The 21,524-nt window shown below is 41.8% G+C and overlaps 1 pseudogene; it reads right to left on the bottom strand.

The window, feature by feature from the left end:
- Positions 1–244: 244 nt before the first annotated feature.
- LOC126993712 (tripeptidyl-peptidase 2-like) lies at positions 245–21,257 on the bottom strand (annotated as a pseudogene).
- Positions 21,258–21,524: the final 267 nt, after the last annotated feature.

The following is a 21,524-nucleotide window of genomic DNA, read 5'->3' as shown; positions in this document are numbered from 1 at the left end:
GCATATCGTAGAGAAAAAGATATTTAAAATAATGCACAATACACATTTAAGCACACTCCAAAATAAAAATAAATGTATGTAAAAGTTTAGAGACAGTATCCACTGACCAAGAATACTGATATCCATGGTGAAGGTCAACAATGGGAACGACAGTGATGGGGACCTCAAACATGCATCCCTTCTCCACATTGGCAGCAGAGTAGCCTTCAGTGATGCAAGTACACACACCTCGCCTCCAGACTACCCACGGGGGGTCAATGCTCAGCTGGAAACACAAGAATAATCACTTAGTAGCTTCTCGTCTTTTCTGCTTTTTCCTTCCTCCATGCAACAGCCATAAATGGGAAGCAAAGCAACTATTAACCTGAGAACGCCGGGCAGACCCTTTTCAGGGCTTTCATGAAGTCGTGGCTGTGGTACAGTGGACCTAAAAGGGCTCGCCATAAAACACCTAATTTGAGCTAATTGTAGGCGGTAGCGCGACCCACCATGAATGCCCGAGGTGATTGTGGTGGGTGAGTGATCTTGAGGTGGGCTTTTTTGTCATAGGTGGTGCTGTAAGGTCATGGCATACTGAATTAGCTATCCATACAGTGATCACTTGTCAAATTCTCTATAGTAGACAACAAGCGACTCGTCTAGATGCCATGGGTCACGAGACTGTTTATTTTGTAACAAACACCACCCCAAAATAATGGAGTTTGAGTAAAAGTAAATATTTTTAACGGCTTTATGGTTATGAAAGGAGTACTCTGATGTACGTTCAATGCTCTTTTCTTAGTCTCAAAATACAGTGCAATTTTGTCGTTTCTTGCCACTTGGCTTTTCCCATAACAAGCTTCCACGTGGTTAATAAATGAGTGTGTGTGTGTGTGTGTGTGTGTGTGTGTGTGTGTGTGTATATTTACCTATTTGTAGTATACAGGGCCTGAGCTCAAGCTTGGTCAGTCCTGTCTCCCAATCTATATTTGTCCAGCTTTTCCTTCATTTTATGGACACTGCCCACTTCAACGATGTCTTTGCATGTATCCACACTCCTGTATAGAAAACTGAACTTCTTTAGGTCTTTCAAACAAATCCCCTTTCTCAATTTCTTACTGTGTCCTCTTAGTTGCCTCCTCCCTTCCTTCTCAACCAACACTTCCATTCCACTTGTATTCCTGTACAACACTATCAGGTCTCATCTTTCTCTTCTTTCTTCCAGTATTGGTTGGCGCAGTTTCTCTAATCTAGTCTTGTATGGCAGGCTTGATAGTTCTGGTGCCATCTTAGTTGCAGTCCTTTGAATCCTTTCAAGTTTCCTTATGTCCTTTTTCTTGTGTGGTGACCAGACAACTGTCGCATACTCTAGCCTTGGCCTAATCAATGTTGTTAATATTTTCTTCATCATGTCCCCATCCAAGTGGTGAAATGCAACTAATATTTTGCAGCAGACTATATGTTTCTCTGAATATCTTGTTTATATGCTTCTCAGGTGTCAGTGTATCTTGTATTATAATCCCTAAGTCTTTTTCTTCCTTCACTGTGTTGATGATTGTCCCTCCCATCTTATACACTTCACTTGGTCTATTTTAACTCTTGCCCATTTTTATTGCACGCACTTCTTTTCATTGAGCTCCATCTCTGGTGAGTGTGTGTGTGTGTGTGTGTGTGTGTGTGTGTACTCCAGCTCTACTCCTCACTCACCTGGAAAGATCTAATAGTGTAGGACATTTGGAGACAGCTTGGGGCTTTCACCCAGGGAGCATCACAGGTCATCACCAGCTCCATGCAAAAAGACAGCTTGTCACTTGGGTCTGAAGGGGTGAAAATAGGCATTGATTTACTAATTAACTAAGATACATCACTGTATTGTTATACACAACACCCAACACAAAATACAAAGTGCAGCCTGATTAACTGCAACTAACTGAAACCATTCTATAGCTCACCCTCAGCACATAACACACTCTAAAGACTCCTTCCATCTGTGACACAGACATCGGCGTCACAGTATGGAAAGGGTCAAGAGGAAATGGAAGAGGATTAATCCTCTTCTAAACCTCTCTAAGTTCCTCTTAATCCTCTTCCATTTCCTCTTAAGAGGTTTAGAAGAGGATTAAGAGGAAATGGAAGAGGATTAAAAGGTTTAGAAGAGGACTAACCCTTTCCATACGGTGACGCCGTCGGACGCCCGTCGGACATCGGCGTCACTGGAGTGAAGGCGTTAACCCTTTCCATCCGTGACGCAGACGTTGGCGTCACAGTATGGAAAGGGTCGAGGAAATGGAAGAGGATTAATCCTCTTCTAAACCTCTCAATCCTCCTCTAAATTCTTCTTAATCCTCTTCCATTTCCTCTATAGAGATTTAGAAGAGGATTAAGAGGAAATGGAAGAGGATTAAGAGGTTTAGAAGAGGACTAACCCTTTCCATACGGTGACACCGTTGGACGCCGATGTCGCCGGAGTGAAGGGGTTAACATCCAACAATACTCTGAAGTAGGTATCTGGGGTTGCCAGAAGAAAAGGCTGGGAGCTATTTCCTCAATGCCTACTCATCAATGTCAGTGTTCTTTTCCCTTTGAAATTTCATACAGTGCCATTCATTAGCACAATTTCCCTTTCCTTCTCCTTTGAATCCAACAAAGCAATACAGCCTAACCTTTTCCATCCTTCCCTAAAATAAGTCCTTCAAACTTTCCGTGTATTCCTTCCTTTCTTCTGAACTTTAACAATATGAGTAACCTGATAATCATCCCTCCCTTAAACCCTTTCACCACAATAGTGTCACATATTCGGCTAATGTACACTTTTCATCCCCTTCAAGCCCATGCAGAGTAACTCACTGGGGCTTTTTATCCTCCTCCTTGACCCCAGCAGCATCACATATTATACATATACTCTGCCTCAGCAGTATCATACATTGGGCTTATGTATCCTCCTCCTTCCTCTCAACAGTATCCTTCACTGAGACTTACATACCCTCCCCCTTATTTCAGCTGAGAGGTGTCACTAACCAGCCCAATACTGCTGTGCCACATTCCAGCTTTGTGTCCCCTTTCCCCATGTGCCCCCAGTACTCACCTGCCTCACTGTCATTTAGCATCACTGGCTCCACTGCCACTGACACATCCATAGGTTTGTCTGCCTTCCAGTTGCGAATGTGGATGCCCTTCTTCCGCCACTACCACACTCTACAGCAAACCTCACCTTGTCCCTCCACCCCACTTGAGTGCTGCATGAGGTGGTCCACCGCACGCCTACCTTCAGAGCAAGGAAATATTATTAGGGCAATATTATCAGGGTAATTTTATATATCTATCTATCAGTCTGCCTCTTCCTATCTATCTCTGAAGAGAGAAATATTACATCATAGAAAGAATCTCTCTCTCTCTCTCTCTCCAACAGCTTTCCAGACCCTCACCTGTATTAGGCCATGTCCCTGAGCAAAAACATCAATGTCCAAGTTTTGGGCAGTGTTCTGTATTGACCGACGGACGGAATAGGGTGAGTACGGAATGGACTTGAGCTTCAATGCTGCGAGAATGAGGGCCACACAGCCCGCTGTGTGTGGAGAAGCCATACTGAAATGGAGGCAAAGAGTTAGCAGCAACATTAGTACTCTGCATTCTCTTAAGATATGGACTGGTAATTATATTTGAATAATAAATAATTCTATGACTGTATAGCTTTTACTTAACTTGATTCTAACTTTAAGGATTTCTTAATTTGAGAACAAAAATCTAAGGCCTGTTTTCTGTCTTGCTGTAGAGTTAGATTAAATGAAGATTAAATAAATGGTGGTCCTGAGTGTATATTAAGCTTTACAGAGCCACAGCATCTTTATTATTTAGTTATAAGAAGGAGAAACCTCATCCAAAACAACAGAAATGAGCAAACTAGAAGGCAACTGGCATTTCTCAGTATACCTTGTCCCATTCATGAGCTGGTTACTCCTGAGGGTGAAGGTGGGTACGGAGGTGATGGCTCCCCCTGGTGCACAAACCGTCACTCCCCGAGCACCATCCCCTGTAGGACCACGCGATGACCACGTGTATGGGCAGCCTGTGTGGGGAAGTGGAAGGTGTGTTAGTCTGAGAGAGTGTGTGTGTGTGTGTGTGGTGTGTGTGTGTGTGTGTGTGTGTGTGTGTGTGTGTGTGTACATGTGTGTGTAATCCACGAAGGCCTGATCACAAGCTGGACTCGTCATCGCCGACACGTACCCTCCTGATTAGAACAAGCTCATTATAGTTGAACTCTGGGTACTGTTGGGACCTTCACACACCACACTCCCCAACTCCTTGCTCAAGAGGAGACAGCAACCACTTCTTGTCAGTGTTCACAATATTGTTTTTGTCACCTGCACATTCTCTCAATTTACACTATGAGTTTTGTAAGGTGTGTTAATCAGAAAGTACTCCAACATGTGACTAGTGCTGCAAAATCTAGGGAAAGTGAATGGGAGGCACATCGTCAAACCAACTGCCCAGTGACAAAAAAACATACACATGTAAAAATGCAGGCAGTAGAGTCAATGATGCAGCAGAATTCACATAAAACATGGTCGCCAACACCGCCTCAAGAACTGAGCAGTGTTGCCCAGACTCATTTACATGTGTGGAAAGCTAGCAGTCCATCTGCTGTTGCTATGCTAAATTGGGCAGTGTAACTATTACATTGACAACGCTTGAGGGGACAAAAACTAGTGGAGTAACAGTTGCACCAATAACACTGTATAAAGGTCAAGTTGGGGGCATATGCTATAGATGTGTGTGGCTGCGGTGCTCATCTACGTTGCATTGGCCATTGAATATGTGGTGGGAAGAACCCATTACCCTGGGACACAGGGCCAGTGTGACATCCAGGTTACCTCAGTTACCTTCCCCAGGTTTCCCCTGGTACCCATTTATTGATCAGCCTGAAAGGGAGGATGAACAGTTGGGTGAGCTGCACGCCGACTGCTCGGGCTAGGATTCAAACCTACGGATTCATAGCAAGGCACACTAACCACAATACCACAGAGGTGTGTATAACACTCTATAGGTCAATAAAAATTGTTATTATTTCAGCTAAAAGATTATTTATATACTCCCTAGGAAAGAATAATCACTTGATGATTGAAATAAAAGAGGTCATGAAATGTGGATTAAAAAGAGATGAGACCCACTAGAAAGGCCAGTACAATTAAAACAGGACAAATTTTGAAAATTTAAGAAAGTATTTTGATAACTATAGCTGAGCTGAAATAAGTGAAATGAATAGAATCCACAGTTAATATGGCATTTCTATGGACATTTACTGAAAGCGTGAGAAAATACGTACTGAAGTACTAGGGTCCTCTTACAAAAGAATATTTTTTTCAACAAAAGAAGTCAGGAGGCACTTAAAAAAAGGACACAGCTTGAAACAAAGTAATATGAGAGTTTGAATCCAGGGTTCTGTCAGGCTACAAAAGTACAAAGGGCCTGGATCATGTAGACATGGAAGACTTGCTGGAAGGGGGCAGTAGAAGTACAAGGGGACATGAACATAAGCTGAGGAAAATAAAATGCAGAAAGAAAGTATGGCATGCCCAACAGCATCATTGATACTTGGAATGGTCTGAACACAGAGATAATTATAGCTCAAAACATCTATGAATTAAAAGCAAACTTGTATGAAAGCAGATGTAAAGACAGGACACGAGTTTAGCTCAAGTATTGTGTACTATGAGTTAAATATACACACACACACACACACACACACAAAAAAAAAAAAAAAATAAATAAATAAAAAATACGTCGGTTTAAATCCCCACGCTACCACCTGGGATTTTTCAGTCACCGCCGAGTGGCCTAAGACTACTCACATGCTGTCCAGAAGACCACCAATCAACCCGGACTCTAGAAGAAACCGTCCAGTGAATCAAGAATGAGTTCCGGGGGGCAGCATGAGCCAAGCATAATTGGCGCCACTATAAAAAAATTGCCTGCTCCATGACGGGCTTGGGTTGACCATCTGGCCCCTGAAGAAAGCCGCTATAGGCGGGGGATGTAAAAAAAAAAAAAAAATAAAATAAATAAATAAATAAATAAATAAGTAAATAAAATAAATAAATGAATAAATAAAATAAAAAATAAAATCATATAAATAAAGAAATACAAAAACAATTAAATAAATAAATAGGTGGCATGCACGAGTAACTTCACCATCACAATGGGGTTTCTATCGGGTTGGAGGTAGCTGGTAGTCTGGAAAACAACTTGCCGCAACCCAGCACTGCACAATGGGTTGGCATTTCGGCAGGGTCTGTCTTGCGGCAGTAACGCGGAACAGATCAAAAGAAGAAGTACGGTTTGTTTTGCCTCCAACTCGGCCCCGAGCTTGAACTTGATGAGTTGTGCACGCAACCTATAAATAAAGGAACATACACACCTGGCAGCTTCTCAATCATGGAATATTCAGCCATCATCATATCAGGAGACACGTAGGCGCCCACCCCGATGATAGAGTCGCTCTGGAAGTCCGGTGGCACTCCCACGGTTGCCAGGGCCGGCCCATGGTTGCCTGCTGAGGCCACCCATACGACCCCATACTTGTTGACCACTTCATGTGCCAATTCTCCCAAATGTCTGAGGGTGTAGGGAACAAAAAACACTAAATATCTATGTGAGACATGCCAAGCTTTTATTCAATGATTACTTAAATTAATGATCTGGTATAAAGACTAGGTGTAACCTTTTATACAGTACTTTCTTACTATTTGCAACTACTTCACTACCTGACTCACCATTAACCCCTAAAGGATGAGTGACCTGCAGGTGGAAATATTGGTGGGTTCCATAAAAGGACGAGTGTCCAGCATGCGGACACCTCCGTTTTCCTATATTTCCCTTGTTTCCACATGACCTTTGCTATTGTTCTACATTTGAAATACATTAATGGACAATCTTAGTCCTAAATACATGCATACATTGGCCTAGATGTTGTCACATGGCTAGTTGTGATGAATGTTTTTTTTTCTTTGGCATACAAGGATATTTACACATAAAGCCAAGTCCTTGACCTCATGTGCACACACAGATCTTATATGCTTATCCCTAATCTCCATTATTAGTTATTTCACTATCATTTTCATTTGTTATATTATAAGTATCACATGAGCTTTTACAATAAATGTACTGGAAAAAAGCTGTTTTTTGCATTTTCCAAAGTCACCCCTCAGATTTTTTCTTAAAAAGTTCCCTTTTCTCTTTTACTATCCTCCTTATATCTTCTGTCCACCATGAATTTCCTTTTCTTTTTCCATCTCTCACCACTTTCATCCCTACCATTTTTTTTGTTGTAGTTACCATTACTTCTTTAAATGTTCCAAAAACTTTTTCAATATTCGTACTATCTTTTATACTTTCCCATTTTTCACTTAAGGCCTCTGCCATTTCACGTTTATACTCATCTTTTATCTCTTTTTCCTGCAACTTTTCTATCTTCAGTACTTCCTTTTTTACTTCACCTTTCTTTTCAAACACACTTTTCTTTCAGCTTTAACTTTGCCAGCACTGCAAGGTGGTCAGAGCCATCGAACATTCCTCTTACTACCTTCGCGTCACAAATATCTTTTTAAGCCTTCCATCTACTGCCACATAATCAATCAATCCTTTTTGCTCATAGTCTTCTCCCCTCCTCCATGTATATTGGTGGATATTCTTATGCTGAAAGAAGGTGTTCGCTAGGAACAGCCCCCTCTCAGCACAGACATCCACCAGGCACTCTCCATTATCATTCTTTCCAGGTATCACCCATTTTCCCACCACATCCATCACACATTCATCACCCACTTTAGCATTCATATCTCCCATCATAATAAGTTTCTTTTCTTTCTCAAAGCTCTTCAGACATGTATTCACTTCCTCCCAAAAACCTTCCCTTTCTCTCAAGTCCTTTTTTACTTTTCACATTTACTGGTGCATATATACACACCCAAACATACTTTACTAAACCTACTTTTCCTTTCACCCACACAATTCTTGATCCCTTCCAACCATAATCAGTCACACCATTCCACACTCTTTCAGACATCACAATAGCACATCCTTCCTTACTCCTGCCTCTATACTTCTCATCCATCCCTGTCCATACAACCCCCCCAGGCACACCCTCCCACATACCCTCTCTACCATCACTCACACCAGTTCCTCGAATATGTGTTCCACTCACTCCCAACACATCCACTCAACCATTCACAAAATTTTCAATCATCACTCTCCTCATTTCCTCATCACCTACCCCATTCACATTAATGGACACCAGTCTCAAGCATTCCCTACTCTCCTGCCGCCCCCTGGCCATTGCTCCTGCCTCTAAAATTCAATAAAAGTATTAGAGGCCACCAATGGGTGGCCAGTCCAATGTAGTATTATGGAGACTTGCTCCTTGTCCGGGCTAAAAGGATTAAAAACAACAGCTGATGGTCGCTGCCCCCCTCCCCATTGGTTCTACCCAGCAGGGTATACTAACGGTGCGTACCGCGTGAAGGTGAGGATGGGGTAGGCTACCTTCCCAGTTAGAGGGTAGCCATATTGCTCTTTTCCCAATACCCCAGAACAAGGGAGCTCTGCACATTGGCAACAACGCACCTCGGATAAACCTCATTGGTTACGATACTGCCACTGCGCAAGTATCGTAAGTCAAGGATTCCTTGTACAGGTCACAGTATCCTGGGTTATAATACACTTCAGTCTTATTTTATGGTAAGAACTAACACAGCTTGGAATACACCTTTGCGTTCTGAGGTAAACACTTGGAACAATGCATGTAATTATACTTTGGTTCTAGAGATGCACTAATGTATTCTAGGGATCCTCTTCGATGTTCCCTGATAACAGTTCCAGTTGCCCAGTAGGCAGTTATTTGAATCCCGCTTACATGCAAGTGATTTATGAGCTAAGAAGAATAAATAGATCCATCATAATCTGCCACATCTGATACCCACTAACCAAAAAAGATACTCGATTTGAAAGAGTCTAGTCAGTCCTCAGCTCCTCATACATCTCCAAACAAGAGAAGCAAGCACCAGGTGTGTCTGCCATGTTTGTTTACAATTTAATTTGCCCTCATCTCCCATCAGCACTACATAGCAACTTTAATTTTCACTTCTTGCTGAGGCCTCCTGATTACACAATGCTTCAGCTTTTGGAGGTATGGTGGTGGTAGACAGCAAATGCATCCATATTGTAGCAAGAAGTGCAAAATTGGAATACAAGGTTAAAAAGAAAAAAAGAAAATAAATAAAGGCCAATTTGGGTGAAGAATCAGTCTGACTTTGTCAGACTCAAACCAATTGTATTTTTTTCATATCAGTTATTCACTTCAAATTTTCTGAACTTGCATTTTGCCATTTTTTTCTCCAATTACATGTGAAATGAAATAACTCTGTAGTGGCATATTAAAACTACTGGGTTGCTTCTTCAGCCTACTAAGAATATATGAAGAATTAGAAATTGGATACTTGGTGGCTACCCTGCCTGAGACAAGTTTTGAAGAGCCTGCGCTGCTGACTTCTCAACAATAAAACTTCTGCATCCATTCACATGATATTTCATGCTGAGGGACCTGTGTTGACCCCTGCTATTCAGGGGATGTGTATTGAATAAGGCAAATCTGTGAATACAGGAACCCCTAGTTGTTGGACCGTTCATTATTTGACATTTTGCTCTTTCAACACTTGTATTTACATACCCTTTTTGTTGTTTTGACATGCAATCCCTGCCATTTCGACATTTGAATTTTCAAATCGAGCACCAGACTTCCACCTGGCTGCCAGCCGGTGGATCCATGAGACATGTTTGAACTTTGCACAGCCTGATTAGCTGGTGCACTACCAAAATGGTGGCCCCCCACAACATTCTTGCAGCAGCTCTGCAGCTAATCTTGGCAGATGAGCTTGCAGGTGACCCTGTAATGGAAGCAGCTGCAATCGAGCTTGAACAAGACAGAATGTAACTGACAGTGGCACAAGCAGATATGCATCCTCATAATAGGAACATGTCATGGAGTGACCTCTCCCCGTTCTATATTCCTGCTATGTATGCAGGTTTGGGTCATGAGGAAATTCCAGCCAATCACACCTTGCACTCGATGGTGATGTGGCCTGAGATGGATGGAGCTTAGCCCTTGCACACTCATGGGCAGCACACACACACACACACACACACACACACACACACACACACTCAGGCCCTGTACACTACAACTAGATAAAAACACATGCACACACACACACACACACATATACACTCTCACTTTCACAAGAGGAAACTGATGATAAACAGATACTGAAGCCTTGTGTGCAAAGTGCATAATTTCATTCAAATTTTAGTGCAGTTGACGTGTGTCAGAGGCATTAATACAATCTTAAATTTCAGTTTTAATGCCTCTAATACATATCTAGCATTCCTGAAATTTGAAGAGAAAAGAATTACATCTACTGTTTTATATATATAGTTTGAAAAAATCAAGGTATATTTGCTTAATTTGCACCACCTTCATCCTAAATGGATTAGTTCCATCTTCATCTCAGTAAAATAAGCACAGAAATCTAATCTAACCACAGAACTGCCCAATGAACTGTGAGGAAATGTCTTATGAAAACAATAAAATCACATATCCTCTCATGCAATAAATGTCAGTGATCAGGCAACGACTCACTATGAACCTACAAGTTACCTAACTCAACTCTGCCTAGCACTGTTACCATTGTATGTTATCAGAGTGAGAGAGAGAGAGAAAGGGGATTGGTGGTGGTTGATGGGAGGGAGGGAAGACTGCTGTACTACCACACAAACGTGTACATGTTGGAGTAAGATGCTGTCTCCTCGGTGGTGAGGTGACAATGGCTGAGGCAAACTGCTGCCTTGGCCAAATTGGAGTAATCAGAAATTCCAGGGTTGCCAGTGGTCACTGGCTAATTTAATGCAGAAATTGGTATACGCCGTCACGTATATATAATATATACACACACGTATATATGGATAGTCACTAATATTTTCTTTCAGGTCAAATAGTCCACTCAGTGTATCCAATAACTTCTGCCAAGCAAACTCAACAATTGAACTCAAAGGTGCATGAAGTACACTTTCCTACATCCAACTACAGCCTCTTTGACCTAGTTTAAAACTCTCAAGTTAAGCTAGTCACTGACCCTCCTGAGTCATACTTGTCAACCTCACATACTCACCCTGAGTCAGACCAGTGGGCATGCTCCCCATAGCTCATGTTGATGACGTCAACCACGATAGTTTGGTTCTTCATTACCCGCATCATGGCCGGGCTAATGCTGTGCCTGTCTCCATGCCTGTGATACGGTTGTCCCTGAAACATTACATCAATTATTATTATTCTATCCATACTGTACTGAAGTCTCTTAAGTTCCACACCTACACAGTTGTTCTGGCTGTTAGATATACATGATTTACAACTATGAAAAATAATTGCTAAACGCCCTATGTGTTTTTGCTACAGCTGATGTAAAGAAAGAGCATTATGAATGGGTAATTTTGTTATCCAAAGAAGCAGGAATACTTCAATGTTCAGTCTTTATCAATTCAAATTTTTATATAGAGGGTGCAACAGGATGTCACTGACTCTTAGAGACTTGTACTTGTACTTGTCCTGTCTAATGTACTTACCTATGGTAATGGAAACTATTTGAGCACCAGGAGCAACACCATTTTTCTCGGGATTATCTGGAAAATTTGCTGAGGCAATGGAGGCCACATGGGTGCCATGGCTTGCTGAAAGGAATAAAAAATATCTAATATACTTCACAAAATTCAGCCTCCTTGTCAGAACAGAAGGAAAACCTAGTATGTGTAATCTACAAAAAGCCTAGTATGCGAGGGTATGAAAATTTAACCTGCAAATACTGAATATGTACGTGGATTCCATTATACACGAGGCAGAGGTAAGTGATGTTCACAATCCGTTGTTTAACTTGAATGCAGGACACCTCCCCTGCATGATGCGCCTACTGTGATGTCACGATAGGCTACCTATCAATGCTTAGCCCATTGTGATGCGAGTTGTGGTGTCACTGTGCAGCCCTTCGCAGGTGGAAGGGAGAGTCATATTACTGTCGCCTGTCTCCATGTATGGTGAGAACCCTCTCGTGAACAATCTTTGCAAGCCTGCAACCACTGCTGTTTCTACTACCTACAGCACACCATGATGACACATACTTGTCTACCACTCACACTGGTTTTGCCACCCATACTTTAAGGATTTAATGGATAAAGTGACTGAGTTTGTGGCTCATGGTGAATGTGTTCATGGTGACAGGTCAGGTAAGGAGGGTGTTGGTCCAGTGAGTGGCGAGACGAGTGGTGCAGCAGGCAGTGTGGTGGAGACACACTTAGCATCTTACCCTCATGGGCCATGCCAATCCACCAAGTGACTTCCTGGCAAAACCTGTCATTGTTATGCACTATGCTACCAAGGTATGTGAAACTATTGGTGATCTCAAAGTTATCACCACATGCATCAACAGACTGAACTGTGTCATCCAGCAAGTCTCCAGTCAACTGGACCTTGGTTTGGCCCAGGAGACCCTGTTGCGATTTTTACACAATACACCTTCTAGGCCGAAATCACACTCCCCTGACCCACCTTATGGTGCTAGGCTGCTCTACCCAGCTAAGCACCCACCCAATATCCCCTTTCCAAGAGCCCAGAGGAAAGAGATAATTAGTGGGTCACGTAGCTTCTCGTAGTAGGGTTTTCAGAATAGTTTTCTGAAGTAAGTTGACGGAGTATGCTGGCCTTGTAGTAATAAGGCTGAAGTAGAAGGGATGTAGTTGTCCGTTGCCCTTGTGACACTTAGTAGAGTATAGCTTCTGACTGGTGTGTTTACACCGTGAGGAGTTACTGCTGACTGGGTTTACTTGGCGTCTAACAGCTGACTGGTTGCGGGGCGGGCTTGGAAGTTGACCGTCCTTCGAACATTCTAGAACCTTGGTTTGGGGAGCATTCGAACTGCAACTGCTAATTTCGATGCTCTGTTTCGCTACTGGATTACCCTTACTTCCCGAACCCTTAATTCCTAATAACCTTCAGTCCCGGCTTTGCCTCCTCATGTAGTGCTCTGAGAGCCAGCACTAGGACCTTGAGCAATTCTGCAAGTACAGCATCATCAGCAAACACAAGGTCAGTGACCTTGATGTTGCAAACAAATGCTCTGCAATGATTTTGATCACCAACTTTATCTAACACCCATTCCATGCAAGTCTTGAAAAGTGATGGAGCAAGGGCACATCCTGTCTCACTCCTGAATTAAGAGGGAGAAGACAGAAAGGCCTCCCACACTTCACAATGCTCTCAGAGTCAGGGTAAAGGTCAGTTATCAGGTCAACAATCCTTGCAAGAGTCACATGAATCTGCAGAATGTCCCAGAGTGTCTCATGATGCACTGAAATATATGCCTTCTTGAGATCAGTGTGATATGTTAGTGGTGCGAAGTAGCCCAGTCAAACCTCGGCGTCAGTGCTCACGAGGACATGAAGTGCTAGAATCCAGTCAACTGTTGACTTGTAGGCGTGAACCAGGACTGTTCAGGCTTCTGACTCTTTAGGATATGACTCTGAATTCACATCAGCAGCAGATGGGCAAACATTTTGCCTGGCACACTGAGCAGTGTAATGCCATGGTAATTGTTGTAGTCCTGTAAGTCCCTGTTCCCTTTTCAGAGAGGGACAACTAAGCCTTTTCTAGTCAGGAGGGATGGCACTGGATTGCCACATGGCAGACAGCACTACATGCAACCCATGGATCATGGCTTCACCCCTAGATCTCCCTGTCTTCTCATATTTGTTTTTACAACACTAACACCCTTTCCTTTCTACAGTTCATAACATTGCCTAACACATTCTACACAACAAAATAACCCAACACCTCACAAAACAAAGTGCAACACTTACAGCACATGCCGACAATCTCAAGGAGATTTCCATCATTGTGCACATTGATGGAAATGGTATAATGGTCAGCCTGGGTGAGGGCAGACCACTGGTGGGTGAGTTGGTACTCTCCTAGATGCAACCCTGACGACAGGTTTCCACACTCAGAGGTGTCAATGCATGCCCTGGTACAGGAATGGAGAATGATTAAAAGAGTTGTGACTGGCAGATGGATTTTTTGGTTGGAAGAGGTTCATCAACTGGATGGCTGATTGCTTGATTAATTGGCTGGCTGAAGCATAGGCTGACTAAAAGGTTATATGAGGATTTATATTACACTCACTGAATGACTGACTTACTGACTAACAGAAGTTATAACTTAACTCAGTGAGGATAAGGCAAAAATAAAGAAAATATGATTTATTAATTTGCTCTGAAAGAAGACTCTTAAGACTAATTAAAGAGGAAATAATGACTAAGACTGAGGGTGGAGTAGAAGGAAAGAAGTTATTGGTTTATTGGACTTCAGTGAGAATCAAATCTTGGGCAAACCTGCCATGAATATAGAAAAGGTCTGACAAAAATAGGACAAGATGAAACAGTCATGAAACTGAAGAAATGGGTTAAAGAACTGAAAAAATATCTGTTCAGGAGAAATAGAGACAGGGAAATGAGAAAGGAGTGAGAGGGGGAATGGATTAGTGACACTCACCGCCACACCTCCCCATCATGATACACCACACAATCGTATACAGGGCCCAGGTCGCTGTACTTTTTTTCCAGTGTGTTGAGCTGTGACACCCTTGACTCACAGTCCTCCTTTGCCAGCTTCTCCAACAGGCTGCTATTCCCACCTCCACCGTTCCCATTTGTGCTGTTACTGGTGCCTCCATTACTCTTCTGGGTCTCCATGGCCTTTGAGAGAGAGTTTGGGTTTGGTGTGGTCTCCATTTTCTTGTTTTCAATATTTGTGTCTACTGTTTTGACTGTTGATTCACCTCCTTAAGTATGGTATACTACAACTAGGTTAATGTGCACACACACACACACACACACACACACACACACACACACACACACACACACACACACACAATTTATCTGCTGACAAGGAGCAGTTACTGTTCCGCTTGAGCAAGGGGGATGGAGTGTGTGGTGTGTGAAGGTCCCGGCAGAACCCACAGATGGAAAAATGAGTCTTGCTTTAATTGAGAGGGTACTTGCTGGCAATGATAAGTACAGCTTGCGATCAGGACATGGGTGTACACACACACACACACACACACACACATTAACACTGAGCTATGGAATAGACTGGAGGAGGAGGTGGTTTGTGCAAGAAACATTCATGATTTTAAGGAAAAGTTGGATAAGAGAGGATATGGAGATGGGACAGAGCGTGCATAGCTCTTTTCCCATATGTCACAACTAGGTAAATACAACTAGGTAAATACACACACACACACACACACACACACACACTAACACATGTATCGACAAACACACTCACAAACCTATATGCGATCAAATACAGCGTATAGTTGCAATATGAATGACTTATTGCTGTACAACACATTGGGCCATATTACAAGTCAAACCCGAGAAGTTACGGGTCCCCACAGAGTTCGGTTTCAGGAGGACATTTCGGGTTCCGAATGTCGGTATGACAACTTGACAAGTCACTCGTATCACGGGCCAGCGGCTCGGGGCTGTCCAGGGTACCAACCGATGCGATGAACAAATGAATAAACTTATCAAAATCATCGAAATCCATTTCTTTCACAGCCGAAACATGTAATTACTTTTAATAACTTAAATTTAATGGCATTTAATGGCATTTACAGACAATGCTGTCTTTGTAGTTACATATGAAGGGAAAAAAGATGTCAGGAGTTCTGAGGTTGGCATTTCTGGGAGAAGCCAGATATCATAATCCTAAAAGGCCAGTCTACCTTTATTTAAATTTCTGGATGATTTAAAGCACGCAGTGCATTACGAAATTGTTAATATTTTATTAGAAAAGGATAATGAAATAAGTCATACATCATACAAATGCTCAATTCAGGATAGAATGTCACTACCTTGTGTGTGTTTCTGAGTCCTCCTATTTACTTTTTCTAACGCAGTTCAAATGAGGCGCCGTTATCTGTAATAGAATAAGAGGCCCACTGCACTAATGTGTTTGATTCATCTCTTGAAGCCTCGGCTAATAAGCCCATGATACACCGTCTTAACGTGGCAGTAGCTTTGAAAGCATCATAAATGATAATAATACCATGCACAGCGGTCATATGCCATTCATCTTCTGCTTCTTCTTGTGAGTAGTTACATGAAAGCCTAAAACTCACGAGGGTAATTTACAATGTTCACTGTAGCTTCTCTTCGATCAAGTAAATTTGTAATGGGCTTTCTTGACAGTTTAACCCGAGAACGTCGGCAGACCCTTTTTAGGGCTTTCACAAGTCGTGGCTGTGGTACAGTGGACCCTAAAAAGGGCTCGCCATAAAACACCTAATTTGAGCTAATTGTAGGCGGTGGTGGCATAGCGCAACCCACCATGAATGCTCTAGGTCATTCTGGTGGGTGAGTGATCTTGAGGTGTACTTTTTTGTCATAGGTGATGCTGTAAGGTCATGGCATACTGAATTAGCTATCCATACAGGAATCACTTGTCAAATTCTCAATAATAGACAACAAGCGACTCTCGGCTAGATGCCATGCATCACGAGACTGTTTATTTTGTAACAAACACCACCCCAAAATAATGGAGTTTGAGTAAAATTAAATATTTTTAACGGCTTTATGGTTATGAAAGGAGTACTCTGATGTATGTTCCATGCTCTTTTCTTAGTCTCAAAATGCAGTGTAATTTTGTTGTTTCTCGGCCACTTCTCGGCTTTCCCATAGCTGAAGCCCACGGGTTAATAGCAATTTGAGGAAAAAACATCACTAATGCATGTCACTGTGAAGAAGTGGATGAAAAAGTTCACTGTTTTCATTTATCGGGAAGCAGCCTTCGGGCAGGGGGTGGGGTGGGGGGGGGGCACCCTAAGAATCTTTCCTGAGTGTTCCAGTAATGCAGCCTGACCCAAACTGAAATATGCTACTTGTAATACCAACACCAGCTGATCATTGAGCCCAAAATAATTTGGGCTTGACTTGTAATATGGCCCATAATGTCATAAATGACAAGGACATGTATGTGGGTGGTCAGGGAGTGTCATTACTTACCTGTACCTTCCTTTGTGCCTCAGCCAACAGTTCTTTGTGGAGTGGGTCCCATGTCTTCTCCTTCCTCTCTTTGGTCATTCTTTCCCGAAGCTGTTTTGGGTACAGGGAAAAACTGCCCTTCATCCCAATGTGGTATTTCCCTGATGGATTCACCCAAGACTCAGGAATCTGTTGGGGAGGGAGAGGAAACATGTGGGTGTGAGTGAGGTTAAGCAATGAAGGAATGCAGAGATTATCAGATGAGGTTAAAGATGCAACAGACTGTCAACCCAGGAGTCCAAATCACATAGTAAATAATAGAGAAAACATACTAATGTATGCAAATATGTCAATTTATCCATCAGAAAATTGTGGCTCAAAACAGCATTATGACACAAAAACTCCATTCATCCCTCATCTAGACACAGCACACATACAATATACTAGCCAAGTCAGCACATCTTTTCATCCTCACCTTCAGCTTCCGGCCAGTCAATCCAGTGATGGTGCCGTCCACAGGTGTCACCACAGTCGAGGTGTCCACATCCCCAGCTCCTGACCCATCAATGCGATCTATCACTTTCACTTTGCCTTCTGTGGTCACCTATGAGGAGAAAGTGGTGTAAGAAGTTTTATGAAAAGCTAAATAAAACAACATGATGGGTCTCCAATTAGTAAAACAGTTTCATCTACAAAGGAAGATAATTTTGGGTGAAATTTATCTTGAGGAACATTCACAACAAAAAAGATCAGTTGTACCACCAGGAAGAGATTTATAAACAAGGACGACTGTAACACTGAGGTCCACATTGTGTCTCAAGGCAAATAATAAGTAGTGCATGAAACACACCTGCAGCCCTGGTGCTCCTGGGTCAACACCAGAGTCAAAGATGGCAATGACAACACCACGGCCATCATAGGAGGGATTTTTGCTCAGGAAGTTCATCACCCCTGTTTCTTTTCTGTGTTTGAAAAGATACATAATATAATATATTAGTCATAAAGAAAATCAGAATGAAAATTTGAATCAAAATAGAGAAATTTCTTATTTCAGACATTATTTCCCTCTTTATAAAGGGATGATTCACCTAGCTTTCACATACGATACATTATTTTCAAATGTTACCAATCTGTTCACAGCTTTAGATCATTCTAAATGATAATTTGTGCATTGCTTTCCCCATTTAACTTAACACATTCTCTGGTTGTAGGGTAAGTTTGTGGCAAGCATAGGCTATAAATCAAATGAGTTTTTCACTTTTCAGTAAATTTGTGAAAGAATTTAAGACTGTCCATATCACAACCCATTAATGGTGGTGGTGATCCAACTAATCTGCCTCCCTGCTGAAGTGGCAAGCTTTTCATGGTGTACTGATACATGTCCAATAATACATATTAAAAGTAGATTCCTATGTAATTATGATATACAAATATCCAAGTTGTTACTAGCTTTGATATAGAGAATATTACCTATATAAAAGAAATATATACCACTTTATGTTAAGAATTATAATAATACATGAATGTTGTAAATATTACTGACATAGAAAGTAGATTCTCTGACATTCTCTGGCTGCATATGACTTACTCCACTTAGGAGCCCTTGATGAAGCCTAACAATGGAATTGTTTGTGAGGCACTTCTACCAACAAGGAAGGTCTGTCCAGTCAGTAAGGTTAACCATGCCTCAAATCTTCACATAAATAACATAAAAAGTATCCTTAGCAGTGCAGAAGGTAATATTTTTTTTTATGAGAAGGCATAATTGTACAAATTAACCAATATTTGAAATGATGAGGCTGCAGAAAGACACCAAAGACTCCTCCAGCTACCAGGCAGTAGTACATGAAGAAAAGGTTGCAATTCATTGTGATAGAAAGATTTGAAGTATCTCAATAAACTGCTGAGAAAATGGGCCAGAAAGTTGGTGTACCTATAGTGATGGGTTGTCCAATACATCGCTCCCTATCCAAGATTTTTTTATTTTACAGTAAAGGAAGCATCTAATCACAGCTAATTACTGAGAAGTCATTTATACTTATAACTCTGTAGATATTAAAGCTAGATAAGTCTTCTTTGGATATATCAGACATCATTCATTGCTCAATCCGTCTGTCTGTCTATCTATCTAGATCAGTGGTTTCCAACCTTTTTTTCAGGCGACTCAAATCATGCACCGGGACCCCACTAGTTTAGTTGTATGTGTTATTAAAATATAATAATACCATGTTTGATATTTTGAGGTCTTGTCCACCCCAGGGGGTTGGGAAAGGGGGATCTAGATGGTTAGAAAAGACACAAAGGAACTGCAGGCAAAAAGGCTTCTTGATAAGCAGTCTCGTTCAGTTTATAATTAATCAAAATTAAATGATAAGACAAAATAGATAATAGGTAAATAGGGGGAAATTTAAAACACCTTTATGTGGAATATGACAGACAAGACAGAAGTAGAAAGCCCTTATTCTCAAAGGTATCAGCACCCCAATTCCAGCAACTTCTACAAGAGGCCAAAAGCCTCTTGTAGAAGTTGCTGGGATTTTAATGGACTGCTTTATGATGCTTGTGATAGTTTTACAGACTCCTGCATCATGAACAGGAAAATCACCCATGGAAACCCAGTTAAGCTTCTCTTTAGCCTTGGAAATTACTCGTCACAGGAGCCTGGTACATTTAAGAATTTGGACCTAAGTCATGAGGAAATTGGAGGGAGAGCAGGAGGGAAACTACACATTTAAGTGACATCTGACAAATAGACAAGATGAGAGTACAAGTCAATAAGAAAACGGGGTGAGTGAACAACATATTTAGGTGGCATATGACAAACAAACGAGCTAAAATAAAAAGCCACAGGTATCTAAGGGGAAAAGGAAGGAAGAGAATGAAGGGAAGGGAAGGGGAGAGAAAGGAAGAAAGAGAATGACGGGAAGGGAGAGAGAAAGAGAATGAAAAAACGGCAGAGAAGGAAGAAAGAGAAGAGGAGGAAAGAGAAAGGGAGAAAGAAAATGAAGGAAAGGGAGAGAGAAAGGAAGAAAGAGTATGAAGGAAAAGGAGAGAAAGGGAGAAAGAGAATGAAGGAAAGGGAGAAAGAGAATGAAAGAAAGGGAGAGAGAAAGGAAGAAAGTATGAAGGAAAGGGAGAAAAGGAGAAAAAGAATGAAGGAAAGGGATAGAGAAAGGAAGAGATAGAATGAAGGAAAGGGAGAGAGAAAGGAAGAGAGTGAAGGAAAGGGAAAGAAAGGGAGAAAGAGAATGAAGGAAAGGGAGAGAAAGGAAGAGAGAATGAAGAAAAGGGAGAAAGAGAATAAGGAAAAGGAGAGAAAGAAAGAGAATGAAGGAAAGGGAGAAAGAGAATGAAGGAAAGGGAGAAAGAGAATAAGGAAAGGGAGAGAGAAAGGAAGAAAGAAAATGAAGAAAAAGGAGAGAAAGGAAGAGAATGAAGGAAAGGGAGAAAGAGAATGAAGGAAAGGGAGAAAGAGAATAAGGAATGGGAGAGAGAAAGGAAGAAAGAGAATGAAGAAAAAGGAGAGAAAGGAAGAGAATGAAGGAAAGGGAGAGAGAAAGGAAGAGAGTGAAGGAAAGGGAAAGATAATGAAGGAAAGGGGGAGAAAGGGAGAAAGAGAATGAAGGAAAGGGAGAGAGAAAGGAAAGGGAGAAAGAGAATAAGGAAAGGGAGACAGGAAGATAATGAAGGAAAAGTAGAGAGAAAGGAAGAGAGAATGAAGGAAGGGGAAAAAGAGAACGAAGGAAAGTGAGAGAAAGGAAGAAAGAGAATGAAGGAAAGAGAGAAAGAGAATAAGGAAAGGAAGAAAGGAAAAACAGAGAATGAAGGAAAGGGAGAGAAAAGAAAGGAAAACAATCCCCCACCGGGCCGCCTCCCTCCCTCCCCCCCTTCCCCTCCGAAGCAATAAAGTAATATGACCCGCGAGAAAATGAAGCCTCCTCTTGAATTAGGTTTGTTCTTAGTGTACGGTGCGTCGCGTTTACCTGGGCAAGAGTCCCCAACACGGAAAGTCCCCGAGAGCTCCTGTCGTGGACGCCATCTTTGTTGTTGTTCTGCTCAGCGTTGCCAAAAGTCTTCTTGTCGCCATCTTGCCACACAGAGAACAGTAATAGTAATAATAGTAAGAGTTATGCTTCACCCTGAGCCACGTGGAAAAACTACAAATACTACAATAGACCCAAGAACCCAGGCTGGTATAATGACTGTTGACCCATGTAAATAAATGAATAAATGTAAAAAGAACATTGAAGAAGCAATAATGAGCAATAAAGCATAAATCTGGGCTATTAAGAGGAAAGAAAAGGAAAGAATATAGGAGGAAAACAAGGAAATCAGACTAGCTCATCAGTGCCGTTGCAAAGGCGAGAGGCCGAGAGTGACTCATCAGTGTAAAAATGTACTAAATG

The sequence above is a fragment of the Eriocheir sinensis genome, unplaced genomic scaffold, assembly GCF_024679095.1.
Source record: "Eriocheir sinensis breed Jianghai 21 unplaced genomic scaffold, ASM2467909v1 Scaffold657, whole genome shotgun sequence".
Lineage (NCBI taxonomy): Eukaryota > Metazoa > Arthropoda > Malacostraca > Decapoda > Varunidae > Eriocheir > Eriocheir sinensis.
Note: the sequence above shows the minus strand (reverse complement) of the source record. Positions and strands in the feature narration are given on the sequence as shown.